We start from the raw sequence: 22483 nt of genomic DNA, 5'->3' as shown, positions 1-22483 counted from the left end.
TCTTGATCTACATAGTCTGAGCAGAAAACTTCTAGACTCTCTCTAGCAAGAACTTACAGAATAAGATTTACAAATCTCAATAAGCCAGTTTTTATGTCAGTGTCATCTTAGAATAAATTGACGGCTGCTAAAATTTAATTTAGTTTGAGTCTCTTCTGATCATATTTATAGTTTTACAGACAGCCATGTTCAATTCGATTATATTATATCTTACAAGAAATATGCCAAGTTTAAATTAAGAATCTATTTTAAATGCTCTGATATTCAGGAATTTCTATCAAATTGCACTAAGCTAAGGATTTTAAACAAAACGTTTTACTTAATAAAACATTTGATCCCAATAGTAAATTTGTCGATATTAATCTCCACATTTTATTTTTGCATTTTCTAAAGCACATCTGTCAGAGTAATTATAGACTCCTGCATGTAATCTGATATTAGATGAAAAGTTTAAACTACAAATGACATAATATTAATATACAGAAGAATGAATTGATTTTTATGTTATTCTTGAAAAGAGAGTCCATCTTTTATAAAGTAAATTAAATTTACAAGTAAAAATTGAAAGTGGTATTTTGAATCATTTTAGACAGTGAACTTTCAGTTTCTGATGTTAATCATCTGTTGAATAACTTTTAAGTGATCAAATAATGAGATAATTAGGGGGTTCAGTAACTAGAGGAAGGAAAGGAAGAAATATTATTATGATATCACATACACGATATGTTATGTGACTTACTATATCATAGACTTTAATTTTGTCAATTACTTTATTTAGGGACATTAGGACAACTTGACCTAGGCTACTTTATTTATTTATTTACTTTTGCAATAATATTTTATTTGTTCTGTTTGGTCCATTGTTAGTGTAAAATTATTTAGAGTTACATTGACTAAAATTAATATTGTAGTTTCTAGCTGTTCACAGGATTTGTTTTGCCTTAATTTACTAACTAATCTCTTGGCAGAGCTAAAACAATAAAGCTATTAAAGATATGTAGGTAAGTGCCAATGAGGAAAGAGACAAGTGTATTTACATGTCACTTTCCATTACGAGCAATGGGAAAAAGTAAGACAAAATTAATTATTTTTTAATTAGTTGTATTCCTTAAAATATAATATAGTGAATATTTCTACCCTCAAAATTATCCACTGGAGTTATAGAACTTTTTGATTATTTTGTGAGTGTCAATTACATAGCTATCTCTAAAAATCAATTCAGGAAAAAAGAAAAATTTTTGTAATTTTATATATATATATTTTGCCTAAAGTATGTGGATTAATAGCCTGTAGAATCCACATTAGAATCTAATCTGTATCTTTTACATTTTGTCAACCTAGTGTTCAATTTATTTGTGACACCAAGTTTGATAACTGGTACAAATACATATACCCTAAATGTGATTTGGATTAAATAACCTTAATTTTAAAAATCCCCAATACTCTATTTTATTATGGTCTCTATTTCTAATGATGCCTCCATGTTTAAATTAGCCTGAGTACCTAAATCTTCTTGTTATGCTGAAATTTTGGAACATCAGTCTATATCTTAACACAATTAAAGTGACACAACTAGTCATGAAATTGATTATTGCTTCATTAAAAATTATCAGAATATTTTGAGGGTCCTGGAGGTTAAAAGCTAAAATCTGTTCCTGATTTACTGTGAAAAAAGAATGATAAATGCACTAAAATCTAAGTCCAAACTTTCAAAGCTAAAATGCTGACCCAAAGCAGATAAGAATTCTCATTCAAAGGAAAAGAAGGGGAGCAGCAAGGGGACCGGAAGCAAAGCATCTGGCATTCCATTCGATTCCAAAAGTTCACCCCAAAACAAGTGTGGTTTTCAGAGAAGTGGCATAGTTGAGACATGAGAAGTAAATCACAGAAAAATACAAACCTGTATGGAAAATTCTCTTCCTACCTGATACGTTACTCTTAGAAGCATTTAGAGGAATGCTTATGAACTGGTTTGATTGAAAGGAGGAAACTGATATGGACTTTCTCTAATACAAAATGCACATAAGCTTCTAGAAAATTTTCATGGATAGTATATGTCATTCATTATGTACTAAAAATACCTGCTTTACACATTTTAATCGAAAGATTTCAAGAGGTTGCACTTGGATATCTTGGTTTCTTTAATTTCGTTGTATTATAATTGAAGCCGACATTCATTTCTGAAATTGATGCAATGTCAAGATAGTGAGGTAGACTAGATGGCTTTTGCATGTTGCAATATAAAAACACAGCTTTGAAACTAGGTTTATTTGTGATCAAGTCCATTTCTGTCAATTTCTCAATATCATACCCCAGTGGATAAGCCTTTTTAAGGATCAGTATTCTTGTATGTATAATATGAAAAATAGTAACTCATTATCAGGTGGTAGGAAGAACAGAGATAATGAAATAATATATCAGAAACACTTAGAACAGTGCCAGATATATAATATGTACAAAAATTATATTACTTTTACCGCCTGTAACAAATTACATTTCTTCACTATGATTTGTTACAATGCTATATATATATATATATGCAGCAAATATTTATTTTGTACTTATCAGGCACTATTCTGGGTACCAGAAATGCATCAGAAAAGGTTTTTGCTTTCATGCACTATTCATTCCAAATTGTAAGATACTGTGATTTTCACTTAGAAGCACTGATTTAGTAACAGATTTACATAAGGAGAAAAGGAAAGCTTAAGAAATATTAAAAATGTAAAACAATTTCCTCCCCTAGTTTGAAATAAACATAAGTTCACATATATTTAGTTTCTAGGTTTTCTTTGTTTTTGAATTTAAAGCAAATAAAAATACCTTTTATTGGACAGATTCACAAAAAGTATAGTTTCTTATGTTGGGAAGCTTCCCTCTTGCCCATTTTGTTCCAGAATGCAAGGCCTCAGTGACTATCAAGTCTGTGGAAGAATTTATTCAAATATCAGCTAGAATTTCCACACTTTGCATCTTCCATACAGATAAATCATGCCACATAAGGATCAGGAAATATCATCAGAAACCCTCCCAAGAGAATGGTAATGTCTTTTACGACCATTGTCTTTTAGGGCCAGTTTTATCCATGTACTTTGGCCTTTGCTCATCTAAACTTCCCTCAGATTATATCACACGGCCCAGTAAATGTCTAGTACATTTTCCCTTACCTATTCTCTCTGTAGTTGGATTTCTGTTACTTACCATGCAATGAGATATGACAACTCTGGTGACACCATATTACTACACTTAAATTAAAACTGCTCACACTTAATGTAAGTGCATTCACTCTTTCACACACTTCTTTAACACATCTTTTAATATAAGATCCCTAAGATCAGGGGTTCTCTATATTGCTTACTACTTAATTTCTACAGCCAAAAGCAGAACTTGGCACATAGCAAAGAATCAATATGTATCTGATGGATGACTGAATATCATGGAACGAGAACCGTGTTAAGGATGGAAATATGAGTGAGGTATTTAGTGAATGGAAGTTGAGTGAGGAAATATTTCTACCCTCTGATTGTATCCCTTCCTTCCACCCCCACTTTTTTTGCCCCACAATTATAAGGGGGTGGTTTTTATTCCCTGTTATATCACTTGCTTATGTCAGAATGACCTTAAAGTTTGGTTTGGCAGTTTTGTACTAAAGAATGTATTGCATTACAGGAGAAAAGAGAAAAATAGAAATTTAGTAGAAATTAAGTTAGTTAATATTTATAATTTTAAAATGCATATAAATCAATGGGATCTTGTGGAGAAATAGACAAAAGAGGGTAGAGGAAATTACAAAACATTTGCTTTCATGCCACCAAGAAATTTAAGTGAGTGAGACTCTGGGGTTAATCACATGGAGTAGAAGGGTTACCAGAGAATAAGCAGAACTTGATGAAACTTTGGTTAGGTTGATAATGGTGGTCCCATTTTATGGTCATGATGCAATATGAAAAATGACAAATTTAAATGAAATAAATAGTATATAGAGACAGAAGTGCATTTGGCCTAAATATATCACCTGGAAGAATGCTGGGAGTAATTTTAGAGGAATTGATGCAGCTGTCTGAACTTGAGATGATTAAGGAAGTATTTACATAAAATTTATAGGTAGGTGGATAGATAGATAGATAGATGAGAGAGAAGGGGAGAAAATAGCTTCTTGATACACAATGTAACTTTTCTCACTGGTTGAATCAAAAGTAGAGCCAACAGATCAAGTTCTTGCACAACTACTTTGCCTCCTGTGTACCTCATTGTCATTGCCTGGACAGAACTTTGGACTGAAAATGACATTCACTATCCTATTTTATTTATGTAAGGAGGCTGCTGTTTGTACTTAGAGGATTTACCACCCAAAGAAAAAAGCAGAAGCAGAAGCAGGAATGAAAAATTTGCCTTTATCATGTGCGGGCAATTATTTTCAAGTATTTTGAAAGTTTATGACAACTTGAAATACAAATATCGTTGCCACACGTAGGGACTCAGGGCAACGCTGTGAGACGTTTAAGCCCCTGCACTAGGCATGCGGCACAGCCTTCTTTCATGGGGTCCTTGAAGATATCTATGATGATGGTAAGACAATAACTTGATTCAAGATGAATCAGAACCAGCACAGGAAACAGAACTTTTCATTTCCCTGAATATCGTCTCTAGCATTGGCGTTTAGAATCATGTACTGCTTTTCCTCAGCCCTTGAGAAATGCTGTATTGATGAGCATGAAATCAGGGAAGTCAAGAACAATGACAAGCTCCTTTGTGAAAGCTCTCTTCTGCTTTTAATTGCCAAGTCCTGCCAGTAACTTCAACACTAAACTATGAAAGGATTTTGAAATCCAGCATGATTAGATGAGAGTGAAGCACTATCTCTCAAGATTAAAATCTAAGGGAACCACAGTATTGAAATACCAGATTTGAGACTATCTTTCAGAATGATTTTAGCCTTTGAAATCAGTGTTTCAGCCAATTTAGATAAACACTACACTTTTCTCTTCATGGTCCTTCAGTTGTATTTTTATCATGAAAAGCAAAAGCACTTCCTTGAAATAGCCCACATCATCTGAAAGATGCCACGTGTAACATTGATTGGCAGGCATTTGAGAATGGTAGACAGCCAATAAATCATTTAGAACGGTGTGTCCTTCAGTTCAACTTTAAACATTTACCTTTTCTCCCTTTAAAAAGCGCATTTCAATATCAAATATATATATTTTTCTATTTAAACTTATGCATCAACCTGAATATTGGGACACGCAGTGAAACTAACTGATTTGGCAATAATCCCTTAGAGCATAACTATAAACTAAATGCAATTTACATTTATGCGACAGATTTGGTTCCCAGACCAGACAATTTGTTAGTTATCAAAGGCATGTTTTAGTCCTGATTTCTGTACAGAGGAATTTATGAAATTCCATAAATAGAAACATTGTTTTCTTAATTCCTGGATTTATGATATCTTGGTATTGAGGATTTATAAGGAAGCATTTAAAAAAATTATAAAGCAAACAATTTAGGTTTCACAAGAACTAAAAGGCAAGAACTGTGATTGGACACACTCACCACTTCAAGGATGGATTTGCCCCAGCTGCTGGGAGCAATATAATAGGAAAGACTTCAGCTGCCAGCTCCTTCAAGGACTGCCTCAGCTGCAAGAGTTATCTGACCCAACATTCAGTCCTTCCTGGAGCACATGGTATCCAAACACTGATGGAGACAGTGGTATAAAAGCCTGAGCATTTTGACCCAACCTGGGATGACCCTGACAGTTCCTTCCAGTTCCAGAGAAACCCATGGTTCACATTCTTCCTCTTCCACTCCTGCGTCTACAGATGGGGTTCCCATGGGTGATACTTAATAAAACTGCCAAATATCAGATTCTCTCTCAGAATCCATAACACACACTTTAGTTTCTTAAATTTTTATTGGGATACAGTTGATTTACAATGTTGTGTTAGTTTCAAGTGTATAGCAAAGTGAATCAGTTATACATATACATATATCCACTCTTTTTTAGATTCTTTTCCCATATAAGCCATTACAGAGTATCAAGTAGAGTCCCCTGTGCTGTACAGCAGGTCTTTATTAGTTATCTATTTTATATATAGTAGTATGTATATGTCAGTCCCAATCTCCCAATTTATCCCTCCCCCTTACCCCCTGGTAACCATAAGTTTTCTAAGTCTGTGAGTCTGTTTCTGTTTTGTAAATAAGTTCATTTGTATCATTTTTTAGATTCCACATAGAAGTGATATCATATGATATTTGTCTTTCTCTGTCTGACTTACTTCACTCAGCATGACAGTCTCTAGGTCCATCCACATCGCTGCAAATGGCAGTATTTCATTCTTCTTTATGGCTGAGTAATATTCCATTGTATTTATGTACCTGGAGAAAACCATAATTTGAAAAGATACATGCACCCCAATGTTCATTGCAGCACTATTTACAATAGCCAGGACATGGAAGCAAATTAAATGTCCATCAACAGAGGAATGAATAAAGAAGGTGTGGTACATTTAACACACACGTTAAATACAGAGGCAGCCATGCAATTCCTGTTTCTGGGAATTATTTCAAAAATTCATAAAAAACATATATAATTATTGGTTGTTTAGGTAAGTATTTGAGGAGAGGGAAACAATGATGGAAAGTAAAAGGAAGTATAAGCTTCTGTTAAATAATGTCTTCCCATATTTAGCAAATATACAAATTGCATGTACACTACACTCCTTCCTTTGAGCCCAGTATTTCAATATTATATGTTTGTGTGTGTGTGTGTGTGTGTGTGTGTGTGTGTGTCTGTGTGTGTGTGTGTCTGTGTCTACTGAAATCATTGTAGATTTTACTGGATCTCAATATAAGGAGATTCTGAAGAGTATGTCTGGAATTGGGTTGAATAGTGGAGGACTCATATTGACACATGAAGCCTGTTACTTTGGCGTTTCATTAGTTTTATTATTGTAACAGACATCTCCATGACCTAAATATATTTTTACATTTGCTACCTTTTTAAAGTTATTTATGTGAAATTAATAACTCTATTTATTACCTTAGAAACAGTTTATAATGATTTATTAATATGGATTTATTGTCAATAATACATTTTGACTTATTGTATCTTTGTGGAGCCATTTAAAAAATTAAATTGTAATAGAAGGGAATAAATGCATATTATAAGCTGCTTGCTTTGTGTAACGGATCTGTTTAACTACAGGACTATTTTTGCTTTGAAAGAAGTTAAGACCAAATTGTTCTAGTAAACTGAACTGGAGGTGACATTTGTCATTAATCCCCTTTTCTCAAGACCTTACCAGTCTTTAATTCACCTTAGCAAACACTTGTAACTAACACACTATGTACTTATATTTTTTGCCTTCTGTTTATCCAAATAGAATTTAAGTTCCATGAGGGGAAGTTTTCTTGTCAGTTAGTTCATTCTTATTAGTACATCCCCTGTGTCTAGTATATATCAAGTACTTAAACATTATTTGTTGAATGAATGGCTCTTATTTTAAAGAGAAGCCAAAATTTTAGCCTTAGTAGAGGGAATCCATGCCCACATCTGGCCCTGGATATTATATTGTTTGTATGATTCTTCTACCAAAATAACTGTTTAATAATAGAGAAAATCATTCAAAGTAACTTTGTGTCTGAAGAATTTTTTACCTTATACGTGAAATTAAAAAACAGTGGTATTAGTTCTGACTTTTATATTAATTAAGTGTTTGACAAAGTTGTCTTATCACAGTATACTATGCACTTGAAAAGTGCTTGTTTATGTGAGTGCTGGCATTAATGAATGTGTAGCTTTCAGGGGTGAGAAGAGGGATAATGAAGAGCTGGCCTCTATATATCCCCTTCCCTGTAATGTCATTTACTATATTGATTTTCCACTCTCTACTCCCCAAATAAAATTTTGCAGTGGGCATTTGGGAAACTCTAGATATAAGGAAGAGAATTTAATATCCTAACTGAGACAAGAGGTGACTTCATTTTGATTTTCCATTTAGAGTTTATAGTGTAATTAAAGAAAATGCACATATATCTAGAGATAATCATGGATAATAAACACATACAATTACCATTATAAGTGGATATTATAACAGCTGAAGCACAAAAAGAAATGAAAAAGTATTATCAGCATTATGCAAATGCATATTCTCTTCAAGAATTCCAGTTACAGTGAAAGTATTAAAATAATTCAACACATTCGGAGCCCATATGTGTTGTGATCGTTTTTAAAAGTATTCAAAAATTTCTGTGCAGAAAACATTTTTTATAAAGATCTTGTTTAAACGAAAGTATTTAGAAGAGTACGGTATAAAATTACATTGAGGAACACAATTATTTTTCTCTTTAGAACACACATAATAAAACATAATTATCTGTATTTTTTTTTCCCTAAACATGAGTTTTAGTGGTGTTACTTGATCCTGCATAATAAGGGTACTTTTTTTCTTAACGTAAATGTAGTATAGTAATTCTTTCTAATTCAGAAAGTATAGTTACAGTCTAGGCAGAAAGGATCTGAAGATCACACAGCAAGTGCAGTGAAATATCTCAATGACATCGACTTCTAGAGAGAATTTTGTAAATTCTTATTATCAGTGCATACATGTAACTGATAACTCAAGAGTGAATTCTACAAAATCATTTACAAAAGTCTCCTCTTTTGCCCCAGAAGTCTTTCCTAAGAATAACCCTTACAGATTCTCTCTACTCCTCACCCATTTACTGCTTGGGGAGAGGTATTAGTTACAAGACTGGTGAGTGTTCTAGAGGAAAGTCTGGGCCTGTGTTTCTCAGTCATTCGTGCTCTGTCTCCTTGTTGAGAGCAGTTGCTGTGGTCTGCATTCTACACCACACAGTCAGATTGGGGAGCAAGCTCTTGTCCTTTGGTAAGGTCTGGCCGCTTCCTAGGAAAGCTTACATCAGGTGATAAATACGAACAACCTGATAGGACCAGCCTTAGAGGTACTTTTTCAAACAATAAGTAATAGAGCTGATATTTTTATCTTAATCTGTTTAATCACTGCTTTTGTAATACTATAGATTGTAACAATGAATGGAGCAGTAAATCCCTATGTTATCAAATATAAACGATAAATACACTATATATCAAATGCATTATTATATCCCTATACTCTTACAATAATGGTTTTTTAAACTTGTTTTTACTGTTATTTATTATTAGTTTGTCTTTATCCTAATATCATTTATATTATCAGACTCTGAATATCTTCAAAACATAAGTTAATAGAAATATAAATTTTTGTTCCTAAACTTAGAATCTTAGAGAATGGCTCTCCAAAATGGGGTGTTGATAGCCCTCTTGTGTATTTTTATTTAATTTGTACATTTGGTCACTATTAGGAAACTTGGTCATTTTTTGCCTGCTTTGACACACACAAAACATCTGCTAACAAGTTGTATGTTATTTCTTTACTGATGTTTTTACTTTTGCTATTTTTCCCTGTTAATATTCCATGTGTGTATAGCATTGCTTGAAGATTTAATTTAAAGTCATTATTATATATGCCATTGGAGATTGCTATTGACCTTTCAATATTCATGACCCCATTCTTAGTCACAGAATCCCAGTTTAGCTGAACGCAATGTACCATTTTCCACCTTCCTTTATGTCTTAATGCAACCATACTAAGGCAAGTTGTTTGGAACTTCTGAGATGGCTCATTAATTGCAGTTGACTCAGCAGGTACATATGCCCTTTTTACTTTTTTAATTAATTTTTTATTGGAGTACAGTTGATTTATAATGATGTGTTAGTTTCTGCTGTACAGCAAAGTAAATCATTTATACATATACATATATCTACTCTTTTTTGTATTCTATTCCCATATAGGTCATTACAAAATGTTGAGTAGAGTTGTCGTAGTCAGATATGCCCTATTTTATTTATTTATTTATTTATTTATTTAACATCTTTATTGGAGTATAATTGCTTTACAATGGTGTGTTACTTTCTGCTTTATAATAAAGTGAATCAGTTATACATATACAAGATATGCCCTATTTTAAATCTTTGTATACATTTTGCAGCTGGCCTGGAATGCAGATGTAATGGCTAGAAGCATTAGGTAAGCTTTCAGACAGAAGCCATGTGCTGAAATTAGTGAAAGAGAAGTACAGTCTCAGGTTCCTGATGACAACATGAAGCTTGCATTCTAGCAATAGACCACCAATTTGCAAACTTCTTATATGTCAGAGTAAAAAGCAAACCTCCATTTTTTTAAAGCTTCTATATTTGGATCTCCAAATGCTATTTCTAACTGATAAACATGCCCACAAATTAAATAGGTATTAGAAATTTACTCATCAATTTATTTATTTATTTTTATTTATTGAGGCATAGTTGATTTATATTATGTTTCAGGTATACAACATACTGTTTCACAATTTTTAAAGATTATACTCAATTTATAGTTATTATAAAATATTGGCTATATTCCCTGTGCAATATATCCTTATAGCTTTTTTATTTTATACATAGTTTGCCCCTCTTAAACCCTACTCCTGCATTGCCTTTCACCCCTTCCGTGTCCGCACTGGTAACTACTATTTTGTTCTCTATATCTGTGAGTCTGTTTATTTTTGTTATATTCACTAGTTTGTTTTATATTTTTATATTCCATATATAAATGAAATCATACAGTATTTGTCTTTCTCTGTCTGAATTATTTCACTAAGCATAATACCCTCCAGGTCCATCCATGTTGTTGCAAAGGGCAAAATTTCATCATTTTTTTTTTATGGCTGAGTAGTATCCCATTGTGTGTGTGTGTGTGTGTATATATATATATATATATATATATATATATATATATATATATACACATATATATATATATATATATATATACATACACACACACACATTTTCTTTTTTTTAATTTATTTAATTAATTTATTTTTATACATCAGGTTCCTATTAGTTGGGAGATTGGGATTGACATATATACACTAATATGTATAAAATAGATTACTAATACCACATTTTCTTTATCCATTCATCTGTGATGGACACAAGTTGCTTCAATATCTTTGCTATTGTAGATAATGCTTCTCTGAACATTGGGGCACATGTATCTTTTTGAATTAGTGTTTTTGTTTTCTTCAGATGTATTCACCAATATAATAATCATAATTTACTGGAATAGTACTTTAGGAGGTTAATCCATGATAAATAGTCTATCCATGGAAACACTTATAAATTGCAAATCATTATAAGATACTGGATTTACATGGTCCCTCATTTATATATATATCACTGAATTACTGTGCTGTACACCTGAAACTAACATGAGATTGTAAATCAACTATACTTAAATAAAATAATAGAAACAAAAGCAAAAAAAAAAATGAGGTATCATGTAGATCCAATATCTCATAATATATATGTTCTTTTTCAGATTTTTCTCCTTTACGGGTTATTACATGATACCTCTTAATTCTTTTTGTCATGACTATAATTTACATGGACACAAAAACTGTTATAAGAGTTTTGTATGTATAAATGAATTGTGCCTCCTAACACTGTATATAGATGAGAGTAACAACAATTTATCTTTTCATTATAAATGTCTGAAATTTTTGGATTACATTTCACAAAACATATCTCTTGAGTTACACTTTTATTATCACCAAAGTTTTAGCTAATTTGATTAGCAAAGCAGCACATGATGCAAATAGCAACCCATTACCTCTGCAAGAAAACTTTTGGAATAGGAAAGCCTATTTACGGTGGTCATTCAGGCCTAGACATCTTTGACTTGATAATATGTTGCAACACTGTATTACATATATGGAAGTGTATATTTTTGAGGACACACATTTCTAAAATATTGAAAAATTTAGTAATAGTTGTTTCTAAAACTATTCTTTAATATAAAAGGGGATAAGAAGACCTTACTCTAGATGTTAGGTTGAGAACCTCTGCTTTGATATTTTGAATATATTGAATGGAAACAAGGTCACCCTATCATGTAGAACTATTTAGGTAGCTGAGTTATACCACATAGATCTAGTCAAAGGGGAAATATCAGGACACATCTATAAGTCATACACCAAGGGAAAAAATTCTTTCAAAATGCTTATAAGAAACACCCAAGTCGAAGGAGTCCTTTAAAGTATTATATAACACTTCATACCTGACAGCTGCAACACAACACATGTATAGATTAAAAGACAGTCACCCATATTGAATTTACCTGCTGATGGAGTGGAATATTGTGCTGTGCTTTTCTCAACAGCAGGACTGAAAGGTATGTCCTCCTCTAGCACACAACAAAAGGAGTGAGAAAGATATTTTCTAAATTTTAAAGGAAAAATAGAGATACTTAAATAGAGGGTGATATTGATGGTGTTAGAAGGTGAGTGTCACCTCTAAAACTGTTTGCTCATTACATTTTGTGACCTTCTTTGGCAATATCACAGTCCTGTAGATGATTATTTTTTATCCATACAGCTTGAGAGTGAGAAGGGGGGATATAGACGATAGAATAGGAGGGGATCACTGTAGAGACCACAGTGGTGAACAGGCTTGTCGGAATCCTGAGCTTGGCCACATCACAAAACGATACTCAAATTTAAAGTTAGAAAAGAATGAGATATCAAACACATTAAGCTTAGTTTTTGTTGATATTCATCCAGATCAGCATTTAGGGTGCCGAAAGGTCATATTCCAAATAAGTCACAGATCTGACTGGATTCAGCATCCTTGCCCACTCAGAGTCTTGTCCATCTTTCATGGTCACAGCAACCATGTGCATTATAGAAGCTACTAGTTCCTAGGAGCCCAGATCCCCAGGCCTGTGATCTTTTTATAGTTTTGAAAGGGATCTGGAGGTAGAATGCAAGAGTATTTTCAACATTCAAGGGTCTGATCTGTTGCTTTATGAGAAGATTCATGCCATATCACATCTAAATTTTTTTCCAAAATTTATTATAAATTTTTACAACCTCTTTGGGTCTATGTAAGTTTACGTAACCTGACCTTGGCTTACAGAAGGCACAAGGTTTAAACATCTAACCATCAGAAATTAGCAGAAAGTTTGCTGAAATTTGAGGTGCAGTAACTTTGGGGATTGAACCATAAGTATCCCTTGATGCCCTGATTCCCATCCAGACCCTCGGTGGCTAAAATTTAATCTTAATTCTGCTTGAAATTAAGTGTTTGTATTCATCTATCATTCGTTTTTGATAAAATGCCTAGAGAGATAAAATGAGGATGTCAAAGAACAATCTCTTATAAAAATGTGTATGGCTTTAATAATAATTGTATGGTCTGTTTATTTGACTGCTGCTAAACTCTAAAGTTCATTTGTAGCAAATTTTTATTTTTTATGCAACAATTTGCCTGTCAGGATTCCTATTTTATTTTTTGGCTGTGTTGGGTCTTCGTTTCTGTGCGAGGGCTTTCTCTAGTTGCGGCGAGCGGGGGCCACTCTTCATCACGGTGCGCGGGCCTCTCACTGTCACGGCCTCTCTTGTTGCGGAGCACAGGCTCCAGACGTGCAGGCTCAGTAGTTGTGGCTCACGGGCCCAGTTGCTCCGCGGCATGTGGGATCTTCCCAGACCGGGGCTCGAACCCGTTTCCCCTGCATTGGCAGGCAGATTCTCAACCACTGCGCCACCATGGAAGCCCCCATAACATTCTTTTTTATTTTATTTAAACATCTTTATTGGAGTATAATTGCTTTACAATGGTGTGTTAGTTTCTGCTTTATAACAAAGTGAATCAGTTATACATATACATATGTTCCCATATCTCTTCCCTCTTGCATCTCCCTCCCTCCCACCCTCTTATCCCACCCCTCTAGGTGGTCACAAAGCACCAAGCTGATCTCCCTGTGCTATGTAGTTGCTTCCCACTACTTATCTATTTTACATTTGGTAGTGTATAAATGTCAATTCTACTCTATCACTTCATCCCAGCTTACCCTTCCCTGTCCCTGTGTCCTCAAGTCCATTCTCTATGTATGCGTCTTTATTCCTGTCCTGCCCCTAGGTTCACCAGAAACTTTTTTTTTTTAGATTCCACATTTATGTGTTAGCATATGGTATTTGTTTTCTCTTTCTGACTTACTTCACCCTGTATGACAGACTCTAGGTCCATCTACCTCACTACAAATAACTAAATTGTGTTTCTTTTTATGGCTGAATTTTATTCCATTGTATATATGTGCCACATCTTCTTTATGCATTCATCTGCTGATGGACACTTAGGTTGCTTCCATGTCCTGGTTATTGTAAATAGTGCTGCAATGAACAATATGGTACATGACACATTTTGAATTATGGTTTTCTCAGGGTATATGCCCAGGAGTGGAATTGCTGTGTCATATGGTAGTTCTATTTTTAGTTTTTTAAGGAACCTCCATACTGTTCTCCATAGTGGCTGTATCAATTTACATTCCCATCAACAGTGCAAGAGGGTTCCCTTTTCTCTACACCCTCTGTAGCATTTATTATTTGTACATTTTTTGATGATGGCCATTCTGACTGGTGTGGGGTGATACGTCATTGTAGTTTTGATTTGCACTTCTCTAATGATTAGTGATGTTGAGCATCTTTTCATGTGTTTGTTGGCAATCTGTATATCTTCTATGGAGAAATGTCTGTTTAGATCTTCTGCCCATTTTTGGATTGGGTTGTTTGTTTTTGGATTTTGAGCTGCATGAGCTGCTTATAAATTTTGGAGATTAATCCTTTGTTAGTTGCTTCATTTGCAAATATTTTCTCACATTCTGAGGGTTGTCTTTTCATCTTGTTTATGGTTTCCTTGGCTGTGCAAAAGCTTTTAAGTTTCATTAGGTCCCATTTGTTTATTTTTGTTTTTATTTCCATTTCTCTAAGAGGTGGGCCAAAAAGGATCTTACTGTGATTTATGTCAAAGAATGTTCTTCCTATGTTTTCCTCTAAGAGTTTGATAGTGTCTGGCCTACATTTAGGTCTTTAATCCATTTTTAGTTTATTTTTGTGTATGGTGTTAGGAAGTGGTCTAATTTCATTCTTTTACATGTAGCTGTCCAGTTTTCCCAGCACCACTTATTGAAGAGACTGTCTTTTCTCCAGTGTATATTCTTGCCTCCTTTATCAAAGATAAGGTGACCATATGTGCATGGGTTTATCTCTGGGTTTTCTATCCTGTTCCATTGATCTATATGTCTGTTTTTGTGCCAGTACCATACTGTCTTGATTACTGTAGCTTTGAGGTAGAGTCTGAAGTCAGGGAGCCTGATTCCTCCAGCTCTGTTTTTCTTTCTCAAGATTGCTTTGGCATTTCGGGATCTTCTGTGTTTCCATACAAATTGTGCTCTTTTTTGTTCTAGTTCTGTGAAAAATGCCACTGGTAGTTTGATAGGGATTGCATTCAATCTGTAGGTTGCTTTGGGTAGTATAGTCATTTTCACAATGCTGATTCTTCCAATCTAAGAACATGGTATATCTCTCCATCCGTTTGTATCATCTTTAATTTCTTTCCTCAGTGTCTTATAGTTTTCTGCATACAGGTCTTTTGTCTCCTTAGGCAGGTTTATTCCTAGGTATTTTATTATTTTTTGTTGCAATGGTAAGTGAGAGTGATTCTATAATTTCTCTTTCAGATTTTTCATCATTAGTGTATAGGAATGCAAGAGATTTCTGTGCATTAATCCTGTATCCTGCTACTTTACCAAATTCATTGATTGGCTCTAGTAGTTTTCAGGTAGCATCTTTAGGATTCTCTGTAGAGTATCATGTCATCTGTAAACAGTGACAGCTTTATTTCTTCTTTTCTGATTTGGATTCCTTTTATATATTTTTCTTCTCTGATTGCTGTGGCTAAAACTTCCAAAACTATGTTGAATAATAGTGGTGAAAGTGGGCATCCTTGTCTTTGTCCTGATTTTAGAGGAAATGGTTTCAGTTTTTCACCATTGAGAACGATGTTCACTGTGGGTTTGTCATATATGGCCTTTATTATGTTGAGGTAAGTTCCCGCTATGCCTACTTTCTTGAGAGTTTTTATCATAAATTGGTGTTGAATTTTGCCAAAAGCTTTTTCTGCATCTATTGAGATGATCATATGGTTTTTATGCTTCAGTTTGTTAATATGGTGTATCACATTGATTGATTTGCTTATATTGAAGAATCCTTGCATTCCTGGGATAAACCCCACATGATCATCACGTATGATCCTTTTAATGTGCTGTTGGATTCTGTTTGCTAATATTTTGTTGAGGAATTTTGCATCTATATTCATCAGTGATATTGGTCTGTAGCTTTTCTGTGACATCTTGGTCTGGTTTTGGTATCAGGGTGATGGTGGCCTTGTAGAATGCGTTTGAGAGTGTTCCTCCCTCTGTTATTTTGTGAAGAGTTTGGGAAGGGTAGGTGTTAGCTCTTCTCTAAATGTTTGATAGAATTCTCCTGTGAAGCTATTTGGTCCTGAGCTTTTGTTTATTGAAAGATTTTTAATCACAGTTTCAATTTCACTGCTTGTAATTGGTCTGTTTATATTTTCTATTTCTTCCTGGTTCAGTCTCGGAAGGTTGTGCTTTCCTAAGATTTTGTCCATTTCTTCCAGGTTGTCCAATTTATTGGCATATAGTTGCTTGTAGTAATCCCTTATGATTCTTTGTATTTCTGCAGGGTCGATTATTACTTTTCCTTTTTCATGTCTAATTCTGTTGATTTGAGTCTTCTCCCTTTTTTTTTTTTTAGCATTTGCCTTATGTATTACAGTGCTCCTATGTTGGGTGCAAAAATATTTACAATTGTTATATCTCCTTCTTGGATTGATCCCTTGATCATAATGTAGTGTCCGGTTTGTCTCTTTTAATAGTCTTTATTTTAAAGTCTATTTTGTCATGGAGGCAACCTAAGTGTCCATCATTGGATGAATGGATAAAGAAGATGTGGCACATATATACAATGGAATATTACTCAGCCATAAAAAGAAACGAAATTGAGTTATTTGTAGTGAGGTGGATGGAGTTAGAGTCTGTCATACAGAGTGAAGTAAGTCAGAAAGAGAAAAACAAATACAGTATGCTAACACATATATATGGAATCTAAGGGGGAAAAAAGAAAGGTCATGAAGAACCTAGTGGTAAGACGGAAATAAAGACACAGACCTACTAGAGAATGGACTTGAGGATATGGGGAGGGGGAAGGGTAAGCTGTGACAAAGTGAGAGAGTGGCATGGACATATATGCACTACCAAACGTAAAATAGATAGCTAGTGAGAAGCAGCTGCATAGCACAGGGAGATCAGCTCGGTGCTTTGTGACCACCTAGAGGGGTGGGATAGGGAGGGTGGGAGGGAGGGAGATGCAAGAGGGAAGAGATATGGGAACATATGTATATGTATAACTGATTCACTTTGTTATAAAGCAGAATCTAACACACCATTGTAAAGCAATTATACTCCAAATAAAGATGTTAAAAAATAAAAAATAAAGTGAAAAAACATGCAGGGTCAAAAAAAAAAAAAAAGAAAGTATGTTTAAGGTATATTTCAGTCCTAAATTTCTAAATTTCCATAGCACTGTATTGTCTAGAAAGGCATCAATTTCTCAACTTTTCTGGGACTTTTCAAAATTCAATTATTTTGACAAGTTATAAAAAAGGTAAACTCTTTGGTTTGTAATACTGTGATGCATTCTTTACTTATTTCTAATTACCTTTATCTTAAATATTTCTTAATCATATTGGAATATCTCCTTGTTGCAGTTTGCTCAAAATTTGACATGATGGAGATATATATCTTTAGAATTATATGTCCTAAAGTGCAAAATACCAGTATTTTTATTTCAGACAACTTGACTATAATTTATACAAATGTTTTATATCTATGGACTTAATTTGCAAAATGCAGGCATAGTGTTAGACATATTTATAACCTGTATAAAAATCATGGGCAGGCATATAAACATTCCACCTTTTGCTACTTATGAAAAAAATAGCAGACTATCCAATTATTTTGTGATAGTCAATTATATATACATTACTAAAGGCTCATGACTGGTATCTCTTGTGCTCAGAGTCCGTACTAATGTAAAAGTAAGAGAATCTGATGGATAGCAAAGGCTGCAGAGAAAGAATGTTAACTTCAACACCTAAAATATATAAGTTGCTGTTCTTCTCTATAGTTTTAGAGCATTCAGCAAATCTTTACAGTCAATATATGTAAAATATCAAAGTCATCATATGTACCTTTGGGATAACACATAAATGCAAAGGTAATATTTATATTTTCTTCAGGATAGCTTGAAAATATTATCGTGAGTTTTGTTGTATATCAACTTAAGGGGTGAAATTATTATTCATTATAATGCTTGTTGTAACATAGCTAAAGGATTTTAAATACTTGCTGGAAAACCCATAGGAGAAAATGCAAATGGAACTCATGTCTTACAAGCAAGTTCTAATGGAAAAGCTCATCTGGTGAAATATAAATTTGAATCATTACAAAATTTAGGCCAATGAAAATGTTTCCCCCAAAGACAGTCCTTTCTTACTAGATTGGAGGTTTTAGTGTCCTATACCACTTCTGACAGCCTCTTTTTAGCAAACATCTAGAATTAAGTGAATTAACTATTATATCTAACTTATAAGTATAGGTGATTTTCCCGTGTAACTCCATAATTGAGATCTACATATCCTTATAAGCTATTGTGCGTTATGTCACCTTTGACTTGTGAGACCCACTTAAAATCAGAGAAAAAAAAAAGGAAGTGAAATTTTGTTTCCATTGTGACACCTCTACTTTTTTTTAACTTTTAAAAGTTCTTTTATAATATTTTATCATAGTATTTATATAGTATATAATACATCCAACAAATAGGTATTGATTACTTTTAGGTGTTGAGGATCAAAAGGCTAAAACTCTGGGCAAATACATTCTATTTGGAAATTCAGTCAGTGCGTGAATAAATACATATATAATACCAGACAAAACTAATGTGACTCTGTAGCACAGCACATAGGAATCTTTAACACCCTTGAGTAGTTGGGAAAAAATATGAATTAAGGTAGTGGCAACACTGGTATAATAATTATTGTGCCTAGAAGTTCACGGCTCTTCTTGACATGCCATTGGCAGAAAAAGCAGTTAGTTCTTTTTAAAGAAATAGTACAGTCACAGGATGTGAGGGGAAAATGAAAAAGAAAAACCATTGGCCAAGTTTGAATATCTCTTCAGCAGTTTGGTCTTTTCAAAATTGCAGTGTATTTAAAATTCATTTTAAATCTTAGCAATTATTTTGTATAATTTAGAATATTTTATTTTGTATATTCTTAATTATTGAATTATTATTGATTTGCAGTATTATATTAGTTTTGAGAGTATAACATAATGATTCAATATTTTTATACATTATGACCATGATAAGTCTAGTTACCATCCGTCACCATACAAAGTTATTACAATATTATTGACTATATTCCCTATGGTGTACATTGTAGTCCAATAGCTTTTTTATTTTATAACTTAGCCATCATTTTCACACTAATAGATTGCCAGAGTTTCCTTGATTAAAAGAATCAAGTCAAGGATAAATAATTTTTGAGATTTAAAATTACTTTAAAATGATCACATGTACTGTTATTGCTGTTTCTATTTCTCTTTTGCTTCCAATTTTTGCCTTATCATGTCTTATTTTGTCTTTCCTTTCCTTTTTAAACATTGTTTTCTGTTCTGTTTTTTTTTCTTTCTTTCTTTGTCCTGCCTTGCCTTTCATTTCTCTTCTTTTCATTCTTTTTCCGGGCACATTCTGAATCTAAATGGGCATATTTGAGGTGAATATCATATGGTCTACTGAAGACCACACATACTGAATATCTAGAGATTCTCTTTACTAACAAATATTTCAAAGAGCAAGCTGCCTATTAACCAGATGTCATTATTATGTTTTTAAAATATATTCTAGTTATTCTCAGTTTTGTGTGGCTATTATATTTTAAAGCTTGCGTTAGTAATAATCTACCCTGTCCCAGGGATGATGTCATTACCTGCTCACTTACTCAAGCCAGACATTTAGAGTCCATTTTTGATTCTTCACTTTCTTGTGGGCTGATGTCTTATCCATTTGAGGTCTATTGATTTAATCTCCTACATACTATACAACATGCCTACTTTTCTCTATCTCTGTTACCATCAGCTTAATTCACAAGAGGGAGAAAATGATGATTCTAGGATTCCTGGCTTTGGTGATTGGGAATGACACCATCCTTACTGAAATGAGAAAACTTGGGGAAGGTTAGTAACTGTTGTCAGGAAAATCAACTCCAGAAATATTCTCTCTGCCTCTACCTTTCCCAACCCTTGTTCATTCTCCTTCTAGCAGATCCAACTGCAGTGGAAATTTGGCCATGTCATTTCTATTTTTCAATTATTCAATGGATCCCTATGTCACTTCAAATACAATCAAACTCTCCATCTCAGTCTACAAGGCTATGCATAATTTGATCTATTTGTATGTTTTAATTTTCTTGAATCACTAGCTCATTATGGTGAGGCAAAACTGCTCTTAATTTTCAAATATTTCAAGCTTTATCCAATTTCAAGAATTGTGCAGATGCTCTTACTTGCACATGCTCATCAAAGTCTTTTCTCCATGTTCTCTTTACTAAGTCCTTCTCATAATTCAGGTTTCTGCTCAAATGGCACTGCCTCAGTGAAGCCTTCTCTATTCTATTCTTTCTAAGTGGGTCGTCTCTGTTTATTTTCTGTGGCCAGGTTTTTTTTTTTTGGTTTTGTTTTCTGTGAACCATTTTTTTACAACTAGAAATATTGTGATTTATGTCTTTTTATTTTTTCTCTAAGTTCAATTAGATGTTGTTATTTATTTCTTCCCTCAGTTGTATCTGATGCCAGCACAGTGCCTGGTAGGAGAGAGGTATTCATTGAATATTTACTAATGAATGAATACAAAGATTTAATGAATTAGTGCTTACATTTTGATAGAGTGTGCATTGGATTACAATCTTCCCCTGATATGTACTCTTCTAAAACTTTCATTTTAAATTACAACTTGAGATTCCTGCTTTTATTATTTTTCTTGTAAAAGAGGACTTTCATAAATTACTTAATATATAATTGCATGAAGATGGGAATTTCCAGTTTTGTCTTAGAGTATTATGTATTAAAGCTATTTTATATATTAAAAGAAATATATTTCACTTACAGTGTGAATTTTTATAGTAATATAAGGAACATTTTTATGAGTTTCAGTACAGGGAAGAATAGTTAACTTGCTCTTTTTGGGAAACAAGATTTTTATCCCTTTTCAGTTTTAATGTCTTCTGCAAATAATATTTTCTCCAGATGCACAGTCTGTAGTCCATTTTGTAAGGTTTTCTTTTTCTGTCATTTTGCTCAGACTCATCTGTACACAAACATATATTTTGCTCATGTTTCAGGGGCAAGGACATTTTGTGGACATCATTATATTGATTTTTTTTTCTTTAGACCTAACCTATCAAGATGATTCTTAGTATATTTCATTTTCTAAACATCACTTTGATCTGGCTAGATTTTTCTAAGTATGCAGCATAAAAAGCGAACGCCAAATCAATTGTATTGTTAAAAGTGCTCAGGACACAGCCATTTAGATATTTAAATATTAACTTCATTGGAAATGAAGTGTCATAATTATTTTTTTGGCTATGTCACGTGGTTTGCAGGATCTTAGTTCCCTGACCAGGCATCTAACAGGTCCCAGGGCAGTGAAAGCCCCGAGTCCTAACCACTGGACTGCCAGGGAATTACCAAAGCATCATCATTGATGTTGGATTACATTTGTGGTTAAAATATTATAAACTTACAATTTTCTTTTGCAATTTATAAGTAACCTGTAGGATGATGCTTTGATTTTATGTCATAATCTGATGCTTATTCACTACACTTCTAGAATCATTAGACCTACTATGTAATTACACCATCTGTATTAAAATTAAAATAAAAGCAACTGGTTTGATAGAGCAGCATCTATAGTCAGGGCTCTTTCACTTATAAACTCCTCTAACTAAACTCTACCTTTAAGCTAAAAGAAGACTCCTTTGGAAGATACTGGAGATACCAGGGGCTCCATGTAAACTTTCTCGGAGGCAGGGCAGCTCGAGAGTCCTGGGCACTGTGATCGGGAACAGGGCTCCACTATGACCAGCGCTCTCTTTTTCAGGTCTGCTTTCATATGGGTGCAACGTCATTCTCTCCTGTTGTAGATGTGTTTATTTTTTCTCCGTTAAGAGCAGGAAAACTCACCTGTAACCAAAGTGTGGGAGGCAGTGAGGGCATTCTTTTTATTCCTTAGCCTCACGACTAAAACTATAAAGAATGAATCTGACTAAACTGCCCTGGGCATGCTACAAAGATTGGCTCAGCCTGGGCCCTGTAGGAGAAGGTGGTATGGCATCAGGGGAGTCTGAGAATCATGGATCTGTGGCCATTGTTGATACTGGGAATATAATTGTTGTGAGCTA

The 22483-nt window shown here is 33.7% G+C and overlaps 1 protein-coding gene across 25 annotated transcripts in view; it reads right to left on the bottom strand.

Moving 5' to 3' along the window:
- Positions 1-22483, bottom strand: part of LOC309623713 (uncharacterized protein) — a 244439-nt gene that overhangs the window by 122344 nt on the left and 99612 nt on the right. For 2 of the 25 annotated variants that reach the window (XR_014241471.1, XR_014241472.1), the window contains exons 6-7: positions 6282-6381; positions 2824-2924 (exon numbers count right to left, since the gene is read on the bottom strand). The exons of 17 other annotated variants lie outside the window; for them this stretch is intronic. The gene's annotated coding sequence lies outside the window, so the exon portion shown is untranslated. Of the gene's footprint in view, positions 1-2823; positions 2925-5898; positions 6382-13429; positions 13614-22244; positions 22266-22483 lie in introns of those variants that run through there. 6 more of the 25 variants (XR_014241474.1, XR_014241475.1, XR_014241473.1 and 3 more) reach the window with 5 other exon arrangements.

This window comes from Balaenoptera borealis (genome assembly GCF_965194805.1).
Source record: "Balaenoptera borealis genome assembly, chromosome: 2".
NCBI lineage: Eukaryota > Metazoa > Chordata > Mammalia > Artiodactyla > Balaenopteridae > Balaenoptera > Balaenoptera borealis.
Note: the sequence above shows the minus strand (reverse complement) of the source record. Positions and strands in the feature narration are given on the sequence as shown.